The sequence below is a fragment of the Prionailurus viverrinus genome, chromosome B3, assembly GCF_022837055.1.
Source record: "Prionailurus viverrinus isolate Anna chromosome B3, UM_Priviv_1.0, whole genome shotgun sequence".
Classification (NCBI taxonomy): Eukaryota; Metazoa; Chordata; class Mammalia; order Carnivora; family Felidae; genus Prionailurus; species Prionailurus viverrinus.
The window spans coordinates 97,959,946-97,977,421 of NC_062566.1; the positions used below are offsets into that span (position 1 = coordinate 97,959,946).

General features: G+C 38.9%; 1 long non-coding RNA gene across 1 annotated transcript in view; it reads left to right on the plus strand.

Annotated features, from left to right (window-relative positions):
- Positions 1-17,476, plus strand: part of LOC125167748 (uncharacterized) — a 62,836-nt gene that overhangs the window by 5,453 nt on the left and 39,907 nt on the right. The window contains exon 2 of the long non-coding RNA XR_007152923.1: positions 3,606-3,792. This is a non-coding gene — a long non-coding RNA (uncharacterized LOC125167748). The remainder of the gene's footprint in view (positions 1-3,605; positions 3,793-17,476) is intronic.

The window sequence follows — 17,476 nt, forward strand, 5'->3', positions numbered from 1 at the left end:
TGAAATCTTGCTATTCACAATGACGTGGATGGAGCTAGAGTGTATTATGCTAAGTGAAATAAGTCAGAGAAAGACAAATACCATATGATTTCACTCATATGTGGAATTTAAGAAGCAAAACAGATGAACATATGGGAAAGGGGGGAAAAAAGAGGGGGAAACAAACCACAAGAGACTCTTAACAATAGAGAACAAGCTAAGGGTTGATGGAGGGAGGTGGGGAGGTGGGCTAAGTGGGTGATGAGTATTAAGGAGGGTACTTGTTATGATGAGCACTGGGTGTCATATGTAAGTGATGAATCACTAAATTCTACTCCTGAAATCAATATTACACTACATGTTAACTAACTAGAATGTAAATAAAAATTTGAGAAAATAAATGGCCATTTTAAAAAATGTTTTTATCATTTATTTTTGAGAGAGAGAGAGATAACATGAGCAGAGGAGGGACAGAGAGAAAGGGAGACACAGAATCTGAAGGAGGCTCCAGGCTCTGAGCTGTCAGCACAGAGTCTGACACGGGTCTCAAACCCATGAATTGTGAGATCATGACCTGAGCCAAAGTCGGACACTTAACCAACTGAGCCACCAGATGCCCATAAATAAATAAATAAGTAAATAAATAAATAAATAAATAAATAAAATGACTCACAAAATAGAAGCAAAAAGGGGAAAAAGAAAAGATAAACTAGGCTTCACCAAAATTTAAAATATAACCCACAGAATGGGAGAAAATACTTGCAAATCATGTATCTAATAAGGGACTAGTATCTAGAATATATAAAGAACTCTAACAGCTCAATAAAAAGACCAATAACCTAATATACAAATGGGCAAAGGATTTGAATTGACATTTCTCCAAAGTAGGTATACACATGACCAATAAGCACATGAAAAGATGCTCAACATTAGCTATCAGGGAAATGCCAATTAGGGCCTAAGTGAATATTACTTCACACCCCCTAGGATGGCTGTATTAAAAAAGATGATAACAAGTATTTCAAAGGATGTGAAGAAACTGGAATTCTTATACACTGCTAGTGGGAATATAAAATAGTGCAGCTGCATTAGAAACTGGCAGCTCCGGGGCGCCTGGGTGGCTCAGTGGGTTAAGCAGCCAACTTCAGCTCAGGTCATGATCTCGCGGTCCGTGAGTTCGAGCCCCATGTCGGGCTCTGTGCTGACAGCTCAGAGCCTGGAGACTGTTTCAGATTCTGTGTCTCCCTCTCTCTGACCCTCCCCCGTTCATGCTCTGTCTCTCTCTGTCTCAAAAATAAATAAATGTTAAAAAAAAAAAATTAAGAAAAAAAAGAAACTGGCAGCTCCTCAAAAGGTTAAACACAGAATTCTCATACGACCCAGCAATTCCACAACAAGTAGAATCACAGAAGTAACAAAAACATGCCTATACAAAACTTGCACATGAATGTTCATAGCACCATTATTCACAATAGCCCAAAAGTAGAAACAACCCAGGGGTGCCTGGGTGGCTCGGTTGGTTGAGCGTCTGACTCTTGATTTCAGTTCAGGTCATGATCTCCTGGTCATGAGATCAAGCCCCCACATTGGGCTCTTTGCTGACAGCATGGAGTCTGCTTGGGATTCTCTCTCCTTCTCTCTCCGCCCCTCCCCCACTTGCGCTTTCTCTCTCTTTCTCTCAGAGTAAATAAATAAACATTAAATAAAAGTGGACACAACTCAAATGTCCATCAACTAATGAGTGGATAAACTGTGATATACATGTACACTGGAATATTATTCAACCATAAAAATGAAGTACTGATATAGCCAATAACATGGATGAACCTTGAAAACATTATACTAAGTGAAAAAAGCAGATGTAAAAGGCCACATATTGTGTGATTCTATTGTATGAAAAACCTAGAATAAGCAAATGCATCAAGACAAATCAGATTAGTGGTTGCCAAGGCCTTATGGGACTAGGGAGTGACCACTAATAAGTGTGGGGTTTCTTTTTGGGGTAATGAAAATTTTCTGGAATTAGTGGTGATATTTGCACAACTTTGTGAATATATTAAAAACTACTAAACTGTACAGTTTAAAAGAATAAATTTTATGGTATACGAATTATATCTCCATAAAAAAGGATATTCCTCTTAAAAACTAAAATACAATTTGCAAAAAAATATGTATATATATCCATATATATATAATTTTCTATAACAATATCTTCTAGAAAAATTTAAGACAGAATGCTTAACACCAGGCTGGATAAACTTCAAGAATAAGGACAGTTTCAAGGATAGAGTTTTTCAAGCATCCATGCAAAAAAACAAAACAAAACAAAACAAAAACAACAAATTGCCTAAAAAGATTTGGGAGTAAGGACATAGGCTATCCTCCAGTTTTTCCACAGCAACAGTCATTGCCAAAAAAACAATACAATTTTTTTCTGAAGGAGAAAGTTTTATAGCTTTAAGGAAAGTAAGTTATACCCACTCAAGAAAGCATTCAAATACAAGGATACACTGCCTCAAACATGTATGAACTCAGAAAATACAATGTGTATATAAGTTCCTTACTGAGAAAACCACTTGATATGAGATCCTGCTAATTAAGAAATAATCAAAATAAAGAACTCAAGAATTCAGATGGTATGGTAAGCATTTAAATATAAAATCAATTTAAATTTTTTAAATATAAAAACAATTCTAAGTATAAAGCCAATGCTAAAACACCTAATATCACTGTTACAGAACAGAACATGAACAGTATGAACCTGGACAATATAAGAATAATACAACTAACCAAAACTAAAAATTGAAGAAAGGGAGATGGGCACAGTCTTCACCCTTCATTAAAAAGGGTCAGTAGGGGCGCCTGGGTGGCGCAGTCGGTTAAGCGTCCGACTTCAGCCAGGTCACGATCTCGCGGTCCGTGAGCCCCGCGTCGGGCTCTGGGCTGATGGCTCAGAGCCTGGAGCCTGTTTCTGATTCTGTGTCTCCCTCTCTCTCTGCCCCTCCCCCGTTCATGCTCTGTCTCTCTCTGTCCCAAAAATAAATAAACGTTGGAAAAAAAAAAAAAAGGGTCAGTAATACTATTTAAGCTGGTGGGGCGCCTAGGTGGCTCAGTCGGTTGGACATCCAACTTCGGCTCAGGTCATGATCTCATAGCTTGTGAGTTCAAGCCCCATGTCGGGTGGGCTCTGTGCTGACAGCTCAGAGCCTGGAGCCTGCTTCAGATCCTGTGTTTCCCTCTCTCTCTGCCCCTCCCCCACTCTCACTCTGTCTCTCAAAAGTGAATAAACATTAAAAAAATTGTTTTAATATTATTTAAACTGGAACATATTAGTAAAAAAATCTTCATTTTTTTAGCTTTAGAGGAATTGTTAAAGAAATACCACAAAGAAATTTTATGTGTCAACTTGCCCAGATATCTGGTAAAACATTTCTCGGTTCATCTGTGGGGCTGTTTCCAGAAGAGAGTAACATTTGAATTGGTGAACTGAGTCAAGAAGATTGCCTTCCCCAAAGTGGGTGGGCATCATCCAATCTGTGGTGGGCCTGAATAGAACAAAGAGGCAGAGGAAGGGCAAATTCACTCTCTCTGCTTGAACTGAGACACCCATCTTCTCCCACCCTCAGGCATTGGACATCACTGCTCCTGGTTTTCAGGCTTTCTGACTCAGATCAGGACTTACATCATCAGCCTCCCCTCATCCTACACCTGTTCTCAGGCCTTATGGACTCAGACTAAAAGTATGGCTCTGGCTTTCCTGGCCTTCCAGCTTGCTGAAGGCAGATTGTGGGACTTTTTGGCCACTATAACCACGTGAGTTAATTCCTATAATAAATCTCCTCTTATATATCTCTCTCTATATATTTTATTGGTTCTGTTTCTCTGGAGAAACCTAATACAGATTTTTTGAAATAGATTTCTTCAGATTTGCTTCAGATCCCTTTTCTTCTATTGAATTCAAATAAAGTAGATGTAAGTGTTTCTTAAAAAACAGAATTTCTGATAGGATGCTATTTGGCAAAGGGTTTCAACCAGCTTTTACTGAAGAACTGGAAATTCATATTATAATGCCACTGCGTGGTATTCATAGTCAGCGATCCACTAAACTGTATGTGGTTCTCATTCTATAGGGTAGGCTCAGTTATAAATTCCATTAAAATCCCAAGTATAGAATAAGCCACATGGAACCCCAACTGAAGACTAGATCCTGATGCCCAGGGTAGACAATCAGGTAAATGCCATTTGGGAATGCTGTTATAGCCATGTTTCTCCTCTGGGTGTGTAACATGTTAATTGCAGCATGGGAAATATGGTAGGAAAAGCAAAATCCAAGTTCCTGTTTCCTGGGTAGCTATGAAAAAAGTCAGGCAACACGTGCTGTCATCACCCTAAGTTGTGCTAAGGATGTGAATTCATAGAGAGAGCAGGATGTGAAGCATTCTTCAGTCTGTTGGATAATGGGGGTGAGAGTGGGGCTTCAGTCCTGGGATCCCTTCCTTCAATTACTTCCCTGGCTCAGGACCACCTGCAAACCTTCTGTAAAATGCAACAAACCTCTTTCTATCCATGTTCCATTTAAACTTGTCTATGTCAGTAGGCACCAATAGAAGATCCCCTAGAGACAATTTCTCCTATCCTGTATTGGACCCAAAACCAGATGTGAACCCTGAGGTTGAGAATCCCAAGCCAACAAGGAGAAATTTAAAGTTTCATGAAATAGTCCAAATGCTTTCACTTTGAGCTGGTTCTCTCAGGGTTTTAGTCCAATTCTGAGTATGTTTAGGGGGCCCTTTCTGGTCTAAAACCCACAATGTGCAAAATATTTGTGGTTTTAGAGATGAACAAAATTAAGTTTGTAATCTGCTCTCACTGAGTTGATAAACTTCAGAGAGGGGTTCCATTGCTATGGCCCCAATGGCCCCATGATACCATCAAGATCAGGAGTCATTTATTCGTTCAACAAATATTCAGTGAACATCTACTATATGTCAGGCTCTGTGCAAGGCACAGGGAATGCAACAGTGAAAAAAGACACAAAAACTCTGCCTTCAAGGAGCTGACATTTATTCATTCAACAAGTTCTTTGATGTTGTTATGTCTACAACATATCTGCTTTTTATTATTATTGATTTTGGAAAAATTCTAGAGACTGTTGCCCCTTAAAAAGTAAAACTATGTAAGCTCACAAGTTAGAAAAAATAAGAGTCATGTCATGTTGTGGTTAAGAAACAACCTGTGGTGTCACACTCTGTGGGTTCATGCCCTGGCTCCATTAATTATCAACTTAGTGACCATGGGTAAGTCTCCTAACCTCTTAAAGCCTCGATTTCTGCATCTGGAAAATGGGTGGCATAGTAATAGGACTTTCTCCATAGGCTTGTATGGAGATGTGAGACTATCCAGGTAGAGTTTAGCAATAGCACTAGATACATAACAATTGAGTGACATATGTTAGCCATTGTTAATAGCAAAGTTGTTTAAAATACAAAAAGAATATTTTAACTATTGAAAGATCCCTTGGAAAAGGAGTATTTAAGTATCGATTTACTCAAGGGAATCTAGTTCGGATCAGAAAAACTTAGTGACATCTCTTATGATTAACTGAAAATTAATCAGAAATTAAAATAATGTGAATCAACAAGAATATTTAGGTCTTTCAGTAATAGATTGTAATTGGGGCAAAGCTGTGTAAATACTGCAAGTTCATTATCTTATTTAGTGCACTTTGTACAACCCCTGATCATGGAAGTACAGAATTATACCTATTCAGTGAATAACATTTCCTGTTAAATGCCCATACATTGAGCTCCTGACCAGGCACTGTGCAGCGGTATGAGTCAGCAAGAAAGGCTGGCAAACTCATGTATGACAGAAAGAATGAGGCAGTGCTCTGCAAAGAGTGCCATTCCCAACACAGCCACGTCTGATGGCAAGGCTGCACATCCCATCCTGGAATGTCCCCTTGTCCCAATGTCCTCTATCAGTTAATGTGCTACTTATTTCTGGAAGATTCCTAGTTATCCAGAGTAGAGGATTTGTTTTCTAGTCAGCGGATGCTTTCAAGTGGTAATTTAAGTGTCAATGAAAAATAAACAAAAGGTGTTGCAAATTCTGTAAGATCTTAGCAGTTCATTGAAGCTCTGTTGTTACTGAATGTATCTCCCTCTCAGTTGCCTGGGGAACTGCATTTTAATGTCACACATCAAGCAGTTCTTTCCTGAATGTAATTGTAGTTTTTCTGATGCCATGGTTAAAGCTGTTCAAATGTTTGGCTCCTGGCAAATACTTCCTAACATCATTCACGACAGTGATGGATCTGAAGCGATTTTAATACATTTTTAAATCCTACTAACTTGTTAAATAACCAGAGAAAGAATCCTATATAAATTGAAAATATCTTTATTACCAAAAGAGGTGTTTGGGAAGATACATTCAAATTTGTAATGATCTGATGTTTTCAAGACTGTGGGTTGGTCCTTTGCAGGATTTCATCTAGAGGGCAGCCATGATCTCTTATGAGAGAGGTGCCTTATAGCGAGATGAAGGCCCGCACTGGATAGACCATTGGTTTCTGACAGTCACTGCTAGATGCCTACCCAATACTTTTTCTCACCTTCTTTGTTTACTGAAGGATCTCCAACTTAGTTCAGAGAGACAATGTGCCTGGACTTGGCTAAAAACACACATTTTCCAAGCTCTCTGTAGCTGCAGTGGTCTTGTGGCATAGTTCCATCCAAAGAATTATCAGTCACTGGGTAGCACTTCAAAGGATATGTGCCTTTCAAAGGATATGGATAGGTGCTCAGCTGATAGGCACATTGTGTCCTTCACATTCTTTCTCTTACCAGGAGTGCTGAGGCCATGCTCAAAGGATCAGTCATCTTGTGGCCACAAGCACATGCTCTGGATGGCTGAGCAGAAGGATAGGAAGATCCTAAGTCCCTGATAACACAGCAAAGCCTTCTTTCCAGCCCTGGACCACCTCCCTCCAGGCTTCTCATTACTTGACAAAAGTGAAACGATTTATCAAACCACTAGTGTTTGAGTCCCTGTCATTAAAAGCCAAACAACTCCTAACTGATACAAAATTTGGTACCTGTAAGCAGAATGCTGCAGGTAAGAAGGGAAACTAAGTGTTCGGATAGAGGGCTTTGAAGACCCACCTGTTGGAGGCTGGAAAGATAGTGGTCCCTGTTTTGGCAAGGCATTTGATCAAACTGGCTCTGCTGTACCTTGCTTGCTGTGCCTCATTTAGCACTATGATGGCAGATTAGGAAGAGAGATGGGATCTTGTCCATTGGTAGTATTGCCAAGTCATTCTAGATGAGCTCTGCCACCTCCAGACTTCTTACTGGGTAAAAAGAATGATCCTTTATATTTTATTTGCATTTTACACTATAGAATCCATTCTAGTTAAGGCACATAAATGAGATGAACAACTCCAAGTACTTTGCATGGTGCTGGGTATATGAAAACTATTTCAGAGGAATTTGCTGAATAACTAAATGGAACAATCTTATCATCCTATTTTTGTCTCACTTCAGAATGTGCAAGGATAAGAATCTTGCTTTTGTCGGTTTTACTATTATCTGCTAATTTATTATCCTTGCTTCAGGAAAGTGAACAATTTACAGATTGAATAAATAACTAGGTTGGAGGGGCACCTGGCTGGCTCAGTTGGTAGAGAATGTGACTCTTGATCTCAGCGTCATAAGTTTGAGCCCCACATTGGGCATAGAGTTTACTTTAAAAATACCTACCTACCTACCTACATATATACGTACATAACCTACACAAACTGGACTTTCTGATATCCATCCCTAGCCAAAACATAAGACAATAATAAAACACTTTTTGAATACTGTCATGTGCCAGGCACTGTTCTAAGAACTTTAGTAACTGATTTATTCTTCACCACAATGCCATAACATAAGATTATTGATAAGTTAGTTCTGTCAGTGGAAACTATTATTATAATAGTTTTGTATGTACAGAGGGCACAGGTAAGCTAGGGATCTTGTCCAAGATCACATACTTAGAATGAGTGAGTAGCAGAGCCAGGATTAATCCAAGTGTGTTAGCTCTTGTATACCACACTTTAATGTTACATTAGTATTATTTTTCTTCATTCTTTGTCATCATTCTCATTTTGCCTTTGGCCTCTGTGCTAGTTGCTCTTGCCTTATGAATTTGGGCTTTATAAAGTCTTTGCTTGATCATGCTGTGTATTTCTTCTTGTATCTACCTGTGAGGAGGTGGTTCTTGGGTTCAGGCATCATGTCCCCCATGGAGGCAGGCTCTCTATACAAATAATTAATGTTTATACTTGATGCTTTAAAAAAAAAACCCCACAAAATTGTAAATTTGTTTTATTGTAACAGTGAGGCATAAACATTTGCTAATTACTATATGACTAGTGTAGCAGAGAATTCTAGGTGTTTCTGTCTACATTCTCCCCTTCTTCTAAAGTAATAGAATCCTAATATTAATATGGGTACATGGCCACCCTGAATGAAGACACTTTGCAGCCATCCTCACACTTAGATGAGGACACTGATTTCCGGTCAATGGGATGTTCAGAAAAGGAATGTATGCAACTTTTAGGTTGCATCTCACTTCTTATAGCCTGGAATAGGAACATCGGGGCTTAATGGATTATGTAGACAAAGCAATTTCCTATAGATGGTGGAACCACCAGACAGATGGAGCCTGGAGCCTTGGTGACTATGGAGCAGAGCCACTCTGTCAGTCCAGTCATATACTTGAGAGAAAAATAAATTCCTCTGTTGTTTAAGCCACTGGTATTTTGGACCTCTATTGTTGGCTAATAGAGCCAACAATAGAACCTATGTCATAATTAATACAACTGGGATATACAATTTAGACTTCAGAGCCAGACCTAAAGAAATACAAATGTCAGTCATATCATGTTGGTATCCTGCATGATTTATCTGAGTCACCAATCTTTAACTGACATCATTGTTGTATAACTCTGGATTGCAGAGGAGAAACTCCACATTTTAACAAAAACAACTCTGAATCTTTCCTGGAATTAGACCCCTCCCTGGTGACTTCTAGTCTCAGAGCCTCCAGATCCCTTTCTGTAGCTGTCAGGGACTCTGTTTAAACTATCGGAGAAATGATCTTGCCATTCCCCTTTGACTTTCTAGTTTTTTCTTGTTTGAGTCAGTGTTTGAATGTCTAGACTTGACAACTGGGGTGTGGTGTAAGGTGACAACCATCCCAGTTTGCCTGAGGTCTCCCGAGTTTTAGCACTGCAAGCACAGAAAAACCCTCATTCTTGAGCAAACCAGAATGGTTGGTGACACTAATTATGCTTAAAATATATTAGTGTTACTTTTCCCAGAGCTTCTGAGTTTTTCTACCTGAGTTATAACTACCTTTCTACTTTCTTTCTTCCTTTCATTCTCAACCAACATTTGTTGATTGTCCATCATAAGCCAAGTAGAATGTTAGGTGTTAGAGAAGTACAGAGAATAATAGGATAAGGACCTTCTCATCTACTAAAAGAAACAGATGTGTAAATCTAATTACAATGCAGTGTAATAAATACAATTAAAGAGGGAGTGTGAAATACTTGGGGAGTACAGAGGAAGCAAAACTTGAAATACTGGTTGTGTTAGGAAAGGGCTTCATAAAGGAGGGGGCATTTGGTATGCATCTTAAAGACGGTTAGGTATTCACCAAGCAGGGAAATTGCTAAGAAGTTGCTTCTTACTACTTAGTCCTTCCTTTATAATGGAACTGTAATCTGAACAGAAGTTCAATACAAAACAAAACAAAACAAAAAAACAAAATAACAACCCTGGAAACGGATGCTGATTATTCATGATTTTGTGAAATTTTTGTCTGAATTTTTCTGCCTCTCAGAAACATGTTATAGTTGTTCTGGTTAAAGAAATGCAAACAGAAGTTGTTGGATGGATGCAAAGACTAATTGAGAGGGACATACAGTTGATTCAAGTCCTTTTGCCATTTCTCCTTTCCTTTCCTGGGATTCCGGGGTGTTGACTGGCACTCTTACAGCCATCTTGGACCATGAGGCCACTTTCAGAATGAGTGCACTAATGATGGCAGATTGGAAAAATAAGAGGAATCTGGCCCATCATTACTATAGAGCAATCATAGGAGTCCTGGACTATCCACCTCAGGACTTTTACAAAAGAAAAAACCCATCTTTTGTGTATTCATACCATTGCTATTTAGGGGGTTGGGTTAAATGAAGTTAAACCTAATCACAAAGGATATAAGTAGTCAAAATTTTAGTGATTACTGTATTAGCAGTCAAACACCCACCACTACTCTGACAGTTTGAGTAAGAATTCTCTGACATACTACAAAATATACAGACTTTATTGTAGATAATAGAAAAATATCAGACAACTTTTGGCCATATCCCACTTCACCCATCTCTTTTCAGATGCTGGGTCCCTCTCCTACCACTTTTCCTCTTCTCAGGATTAGCTCTTTTTTACCCACCATGTCAACCATTACATTCCTGTCCATTTATTTGGTAAATTAGTTCATCTATACTCCAGGTCTCAGCCTTGCTAAGTCCTGATGATCATGTACTTTCTATTCCCAAAAGATATTTTGCTTATTATAGACAATTTTTCCCCCCTAAAAAGAATACTGTATTAACTCAAACTAACATTTTCCCTCTACATGTATGTTATCTCAAAATCCCAAAGCTTCCTCAAACAACTTGTAGCTATTTCTTGCAGTTCTCTATAACTTAATATCCATGGAAAAGCTTGGTCCACAGAGAAAATTCCTAACCTAAGATATATGGATTGAGTTTATCCTGTTAAAAGATAAACTGAAGCATATTAAATTTTTAAGAGTTTTTGAGCAAAAATTGATTCCAGTCAGGCAGCACTAAACCAGAAGTGGTTAGAAATGCTCCACCTGGGGCGCCTGGGTGGCGCAGTCGGTTAAGCGTCCGACTTCAGCCAGGTCACGATCTCGCGGTCCGTGAGTTCGAGCCCCGCGTCGGGCTCTGGGCTGATGGCTCGGAACCTGGAGCCTGGTTCCGATTCTGTGTCTCCCTCTCTCTCTGCCCCTCCCCCATTCATGCTCTGTCTCTCTCTGTCCCAAAAATAAATAAACATTGAAAAAAAATTAAAAAAAAAAAAAAAAAAAAAAAAAAAAGAAATGCTCCACCAAAAGGAGTCAGGGAAAAGACTTACAGAGAAGTTGTGGAAACAATGCAAGGAAATTATTTGATTGACTATAGCTTAAGCGGTTGCCTTATTTGGGGAAGCCTCGTTGGCTGTTTGTGATTGGTTGCTATCCTTAGGTTTTGATTTCTTTACCATGAGTAGTTTTCAGTCTTAGGATTTGGTTTGCTTAGTCAGGCCACGAAGGCATTAAAGCTACCTCAGTCTAATGGACTCCTTGTTTAATTAATTTAACAGTCTAAAGACCTGACAATTTCTTCATACTCCATCGGTGCAGTATAAATGGCTTTTCTAAATCTAAGGAGTGTGATCATTAATATTAAAGCTGTGTGTGTTTGTTTATACCCATCAGGTGAGTTAAACTGCAGTCCTGTTCAGGTATCAGACTTACATTTTTGTGAGGAAACCTAGAGACAAAAATATTAGAATTTTAGACTGGTAGGGAGGTATTTTTGAGCAGGAAAGCCTCAGCACCCCTCAGTTTCCAATGAATAAGAAGCCCCCACTCCCAACCTTCAGCCTCTAAACAGAGCTGTCTTCAGCTTCCATGTACTGAAAGGTGAGGGGGGAAATGAGAGAGTCTTTAGTGGCATTGAAAAAAGGAGTATATCCCAGCAAAAACCACAAATCCTGGGCCTTGGGAAATAGCATTAAGTAGGTCTGTATATCTGCAAAGTTGGGAAGAATCTAAATGGAGAGTTGTATAAACTTTCCTCTCCAAGGCTAAGTCAATTTCCTCCTCTTAACTCCCTGGGTTTACTTGACCTGTTTCTTTCCTCTTCTCTTGGCTTATTCCCCGCTTGCCAAAATCTGCCCTTCTTACTTTTGTTGTATACCTAATATTAATTATTATTTAAAGAAATGAAATATATTTCCAGACTGTGTTCGGGTGTATATCTATATCAATATCAATATAAATATTGATATCTTCTTATTGAAATCTACAAAGAATTATATAGGAGTAGGTGGTTGTAAAATTTGAGGATGAGTTTGGGAGATGTAGCTTAATTAGAAGAACAATGAGACTCTCCAGAATGTTAACATAATAGGAGCCTGTGTTTAAACAGTATATCCTGGGGTGCCTTGGGGCTCAGTCAGTTAAGTGACCAACTCTTGATTTCAGCTCAGGTCATGATCTCATGGTTTGTGGGATTGAGCCCTGCATCAGGCTCTGCACTGACAGTGTGGAACCTGCTTGGGATTCTCTCTCTCTCAACCTCTCTCTCTGCCCCTCCTGCACTCATGCATGCTCTCTCTTTTTCAAAATAAATAAAAATAAAGTTTTATATATATATATATTCATACATATATGATTCAAACCATGAAGAGAACAGGCCCTTTTGGGCCAAGCCAAGAATGGTATCCAACTAAATAAGGATCAAACAGAAATCAAGAAATGACCAGAAGGCAGAGAAACTCCCCCACACTCCATGTCCCCTCACCACACTCCCTCAATCCAAAAGAGAAAGCCACAACTGAGCACTAGGCTGATATAGTCTTTACATGGAAATCTGTGAGCAGTGGCAGAGATTGAAAGGACAGGGAATCCTTTGTGAAGAGCCTCTGAAAGCCATCCGTTCTGATTTTGGCAATGATGTAGAGAAAGAACACAGTTTGGCATTTAGACAGGCCTGTGGAATTCCAATTTAGCCCCTTACTAGAAGCTCTGTACCTTGGGCAGGTCTGTGTACTTCATTTTCATCTTCTGGAACATGGGACTAACAGTATCCTCCTTGCAAAGCTAATGAAATGATTTTTTAAAATATAATGTATATGATATGAAAGTAAATTAGTTGAGAAAGGGCACAGTGATATTTTACTGAGCTTTCCATTTATATTCTGGGCACTTTTTTATATGTAAACATATTTGACTTTTGTTAAATTTGAAAGAAATGACATACATAAGGTCCTAGTACTGTGCCTAAGAGATTCTAGGGACTCAATGAGTGATAGTTGTTATTTGTTGTCCATTTTAGATGTGAAAACCTGCTGAATTATATGCGATTGAGAAATCAATAAGAATGAAGCCCGATTTTAAAGGTTCTGATTAGTTTGTGCAGAAGCATAACATGTCATTAACAACCCACATGGGAATTTGAGAAAAACTGTTATTAGCATTAGAGAAGGAAGTAGCTGGAAGGTGTGGAAAACTACATTTCATATCATTGAAGAGGATCAATTTTATTGTTATATAGCACTTCACCTAGTTCCTATGTCCTATTAGAGATGCCCTAAAATCCTCCCCCCTCGTCTGATCCATCCACCATTTAGGCCCGCTTATGTCCATTTTAAATGAAAAATCGGTTTCCACTAGTTAAACACGCAAATTTTGCTATCAAAAAACTGGGATGAGCTTTGATATAATCAAGGTGGTTGATCTAATCAGGCCTTGATTTAGTAGCCCTATTTATTATAACACTGACAGGAGAAGACATTTAAAATGAAATACTCATTTTCATAATTTTCTTTCACTATCACAATTTTCCAAACAGTTTGGATACAGGATTTTATTGATTTGAGTCTGCATTTATTTAGATGTCAGCAACGGGAGGACTCCATAAACCGGAGTAGGAAATAATAACCCAAATATATACTACCCCTTGACTCCTAACTGCCCTCTTGCCCCTACCCCACAATCCACGTTTCCCAGACTGACACCTTTTAGTGTGTCAGAATTAAACTAAAACATTAACTATTGACCAAAAAATAAATAAATAAATAAAACAATTATAGAGGAGCAAAAACATATCTTTGAACAAGATCTGGAAGTTCACTTATTTGGCTTAGCCCAGACCCCAGGGAAAATTAGGATCTGATTGATGTTATCAGCTGAAAAGAACAGATCAACATGAGTTGCCAAGTTTAAATAAATGAACAGAGGTGATTAATGGGGAAAGGGGGCAGAGAAATTTAGCAGGAAGCAGCACTTCAGAGGTAAGGATGGTTATTCCCATTTTACAGAGGCAGAAACTGGTTTTTACTTACAGAGTGTTACTAATTTGCTCAGCTGGTGAGTAGCATGAAGCCCCAACTGGATCAACTCACCATTTAACCCCCGTGTGGCAAAAAGGAAGGCCAAGTTATCAGCAGTTTTGGATGTAGTTCCTGCCTTAGGAGAAAAAGAATGGAGGGCCTCCCTCCTGACTCTGATGGCTCTTGGAAGACCCAGGGTTGACAACCAAGGGCCTAGAGGATCACTGGGACACTTTCTTTCACACACCATTTGTCTTCCACCTGTCGCCTAGCCCTAAGACCAAATTCCAGTGGGATGCACAGCAATTTCCGTATTATTGATGTCCACCAGTACTTAGATATCACTATAGGGAAGTGATCTGTCTGTGGCAGTTTTCTCATCCCACCTTCCCCTCACAACCCTGTCTGACTTTATCAAAAGAATGTAACGAACCTCAAGTATCTGCATATCTTTCTATGATACCCTGCAAAGAAGCAATTAAGAATGTTGGCATCAAAAGCATAAGAGACTCTTCAAAACTGAGAACAAACTGAGGGTTGATGGGGGGTGGGAGGGAGGGGAGGGTGGGGGATGGGTATTGAGGAGGGCACCTTTTGGTATGAGCACTGGGTGTTGTATGGAAACCAATTTGACAATTTCATATATTGAAAAAAAAAAACATAAAAAAAAAAGAATGTTGGCATCTGTATGGTGAGCATAACTCTAATGACATGCAAGTTAAACGGTTCTCAATTATTTATCTTCCCCTAGTGTGTATTAGGAAAATATCAGAAAAATTTTTCACTGGCAAACATATATCCAATTCCCACAAACAGAATCTAAAGCCATGCCCAACATCCTTTGGGCCCACAGAGAAGATTCTTATTATTTTAATATTTTCCTCTGACCACAAGGAAATGATCATTTGGCAGCTATGGGTAGAAGAGTCCAGGCCAAAGTCTGACAGACCTAGATTCCAAATCTTAACTCTTCTCTATACTGTGTGACCTTGAGAAAATACTTAACCTCTCTGGGCTGCATTTTCCTCATTTGCAAAAAGGGAAAAGCTGTTATGAAAATAATGAACGGTGGGGCGCCTGGGTGGCGCAGTCGGTTGAGCGTCCGACTTCAGCCAGGTCGCGATCTCGCGGTCCGTGAGTTCGAGCCCCGCGTCGGGCTCTGGGCTGATGGCTCAGAGCCTGGAGCCTGTTTCCGATTCTGTGTCTCCCTCTCTCTGCCCCTCGCCCGTTCATGCTCTGTCTCTCTCTGTCCCAAAAAATAAATAAATGTTGAAAAAAAAAAATTTAAAAAAAAAAAAAAAAAGAAAATAATGAACGGAAAAGACCTTGTTAATAATTGTTATAATGATTATAGCAAATAATTCTTTATTCTTTTTCTTCCTTAAAATCTTCCATTAGCTTTAAACAAAATAAGAGCAAGCCTTTCATCTAAGAACAAAAAGCCTAACTGGTGTTTGTGTTGCTGCACCTGTCTGTTCACTTACACAGTGTCACCATTTTCCAAGAATCAATACAATTATTTGCCCCTGGACATAGTTTCCCAGCAACACACATCTTGAACCAATTCAGGTGAATTTCCTTTGTCATTTGTGATCACCTGGCTCCTGCATCAAGTGGCTCTTTGCAACCTTCCATGAATATTAGGATTATGCCTACTCAAGGGAAATGAGTTAATGTTGTGTTTATACACTGTCTTTCTTGGGATTTTATGATACTGAGCAGTCATAGCCGAGGCCACCATAGTCTCTTTGAAGGGAGTTTGGCAGGTATTTTTGTGCCATACAAACAGAGCAGGACAGATTTATTCCCAGGGTTTTCTGACTGGAAGGAAAGGCAGGAGTTTCAACAACTATTGATGATCAAGAGACACCCAGGAAATAATCTGATTTTCCTGCACAAGAGGCTACCCTGACATTTTCTCTCTTTCCACTGGGAGCAGGCTGGCAAGTACCTTGAAGGCAAAACAACAGTCAAGATATTGCCAAACCATTTAGCAAATAGTATATAAAATTTCCAGGTTTTAAGTGTAAATATCCTTCACTTTAATTTCCCTTTATTCCTTCCAAATCAAATTTTTTTAAACTTCATGTTGTTTGAATTCCTGTAGGCAGGATGTTTACTTTGATATTCACTAAAGTGGTTTTTTGTGATTGCTAAGCAAATTAATCATACTTTTAAATAATAATGTACAGTTTTTTTGATTGGAAGAATAATGATAATTATTTTTGATAGGGCTAAAATCCCCTATAATCTCAACACAATTGTCATCGATTTGCTGTATTTCTTTTTAATATTTTTAATTTCCTGCATACAAACGGTTATTTTTATTTCACATTGTTATATTCCATTGGCAACCTGCTTTTTTCTTTCACCTCTATATTACATGAATTTTTCCATGTTACAACAAAATTTTTATAGATGCTTTAAAAACAAGTAGCTTACAAAAAAAAAAGAAAAGAAAAAGTACTTTACTATCCAGTTCATTTGATAAATTTTTTATTAACAATAGAGTTCAGAGGCGCCTGGGTGGCTCAGTCAGTTAAGTGTCTGACTTCAGCTCAGGTTATGAGTTTGAGCCCCACACTGTCCTCTCTGCTATCAGCATGGAACCCACTTTAGATCCTGTTTCCCTCTCTTTGCCTCTCTCTCTGCCCCTCCCCTGCTCACACTTTCTCTCTCTCAAAAAGTAAACATTAGGGAAAAAAAAAACCAATAGAATTCACTGTTATTGACTATCACTCAAGAACAATCATTCTCAGATGACCTTTGCCAGGGTCCTAAATTTGTACCAGGCATAGATAAACAAACTAGTCTTTACTTTCAAGGTACTTTTCCTTATTCCGTACTTAGAAAAATCTGAAGTACAGGAATATTACAAGTGCTGTGTCCTTGCATAAGTTATTTATCCTCTAAACTCAGCCCTTTTGTCTGTAAAATGGGGATGATAAGAGAACCCAGTTCAAGAACATGTGAAATCAATTCCTTTCATATGCTAAGCGATCATAAATGCTACTGATAAATGAAGTGTGTATTTGTTAAAAGATTCATTTCCAGTCAAAGTAAATGGAAAAGGAACTGTTGGACTTTTTTTGTTTTTTAAGTTTATTTATTTTGAGAGAGAGAGCAACAGAGAGCAAGCTGGGGAGGGGAAGAGAGAGAGGGAGACAGGGGATCCAAAGCAAGCTCTGTGCTGAGAGCAGACAGCCCAGTGCGGGGCTGGAATTCAGGAACCTTGAGATCATGACCTGAGCCAAAGTCAGACGCTTAACCAACTGAGCCACCCAGGCGCCCCAGGAACTGTTGGGCTTTTATTAACAGATATT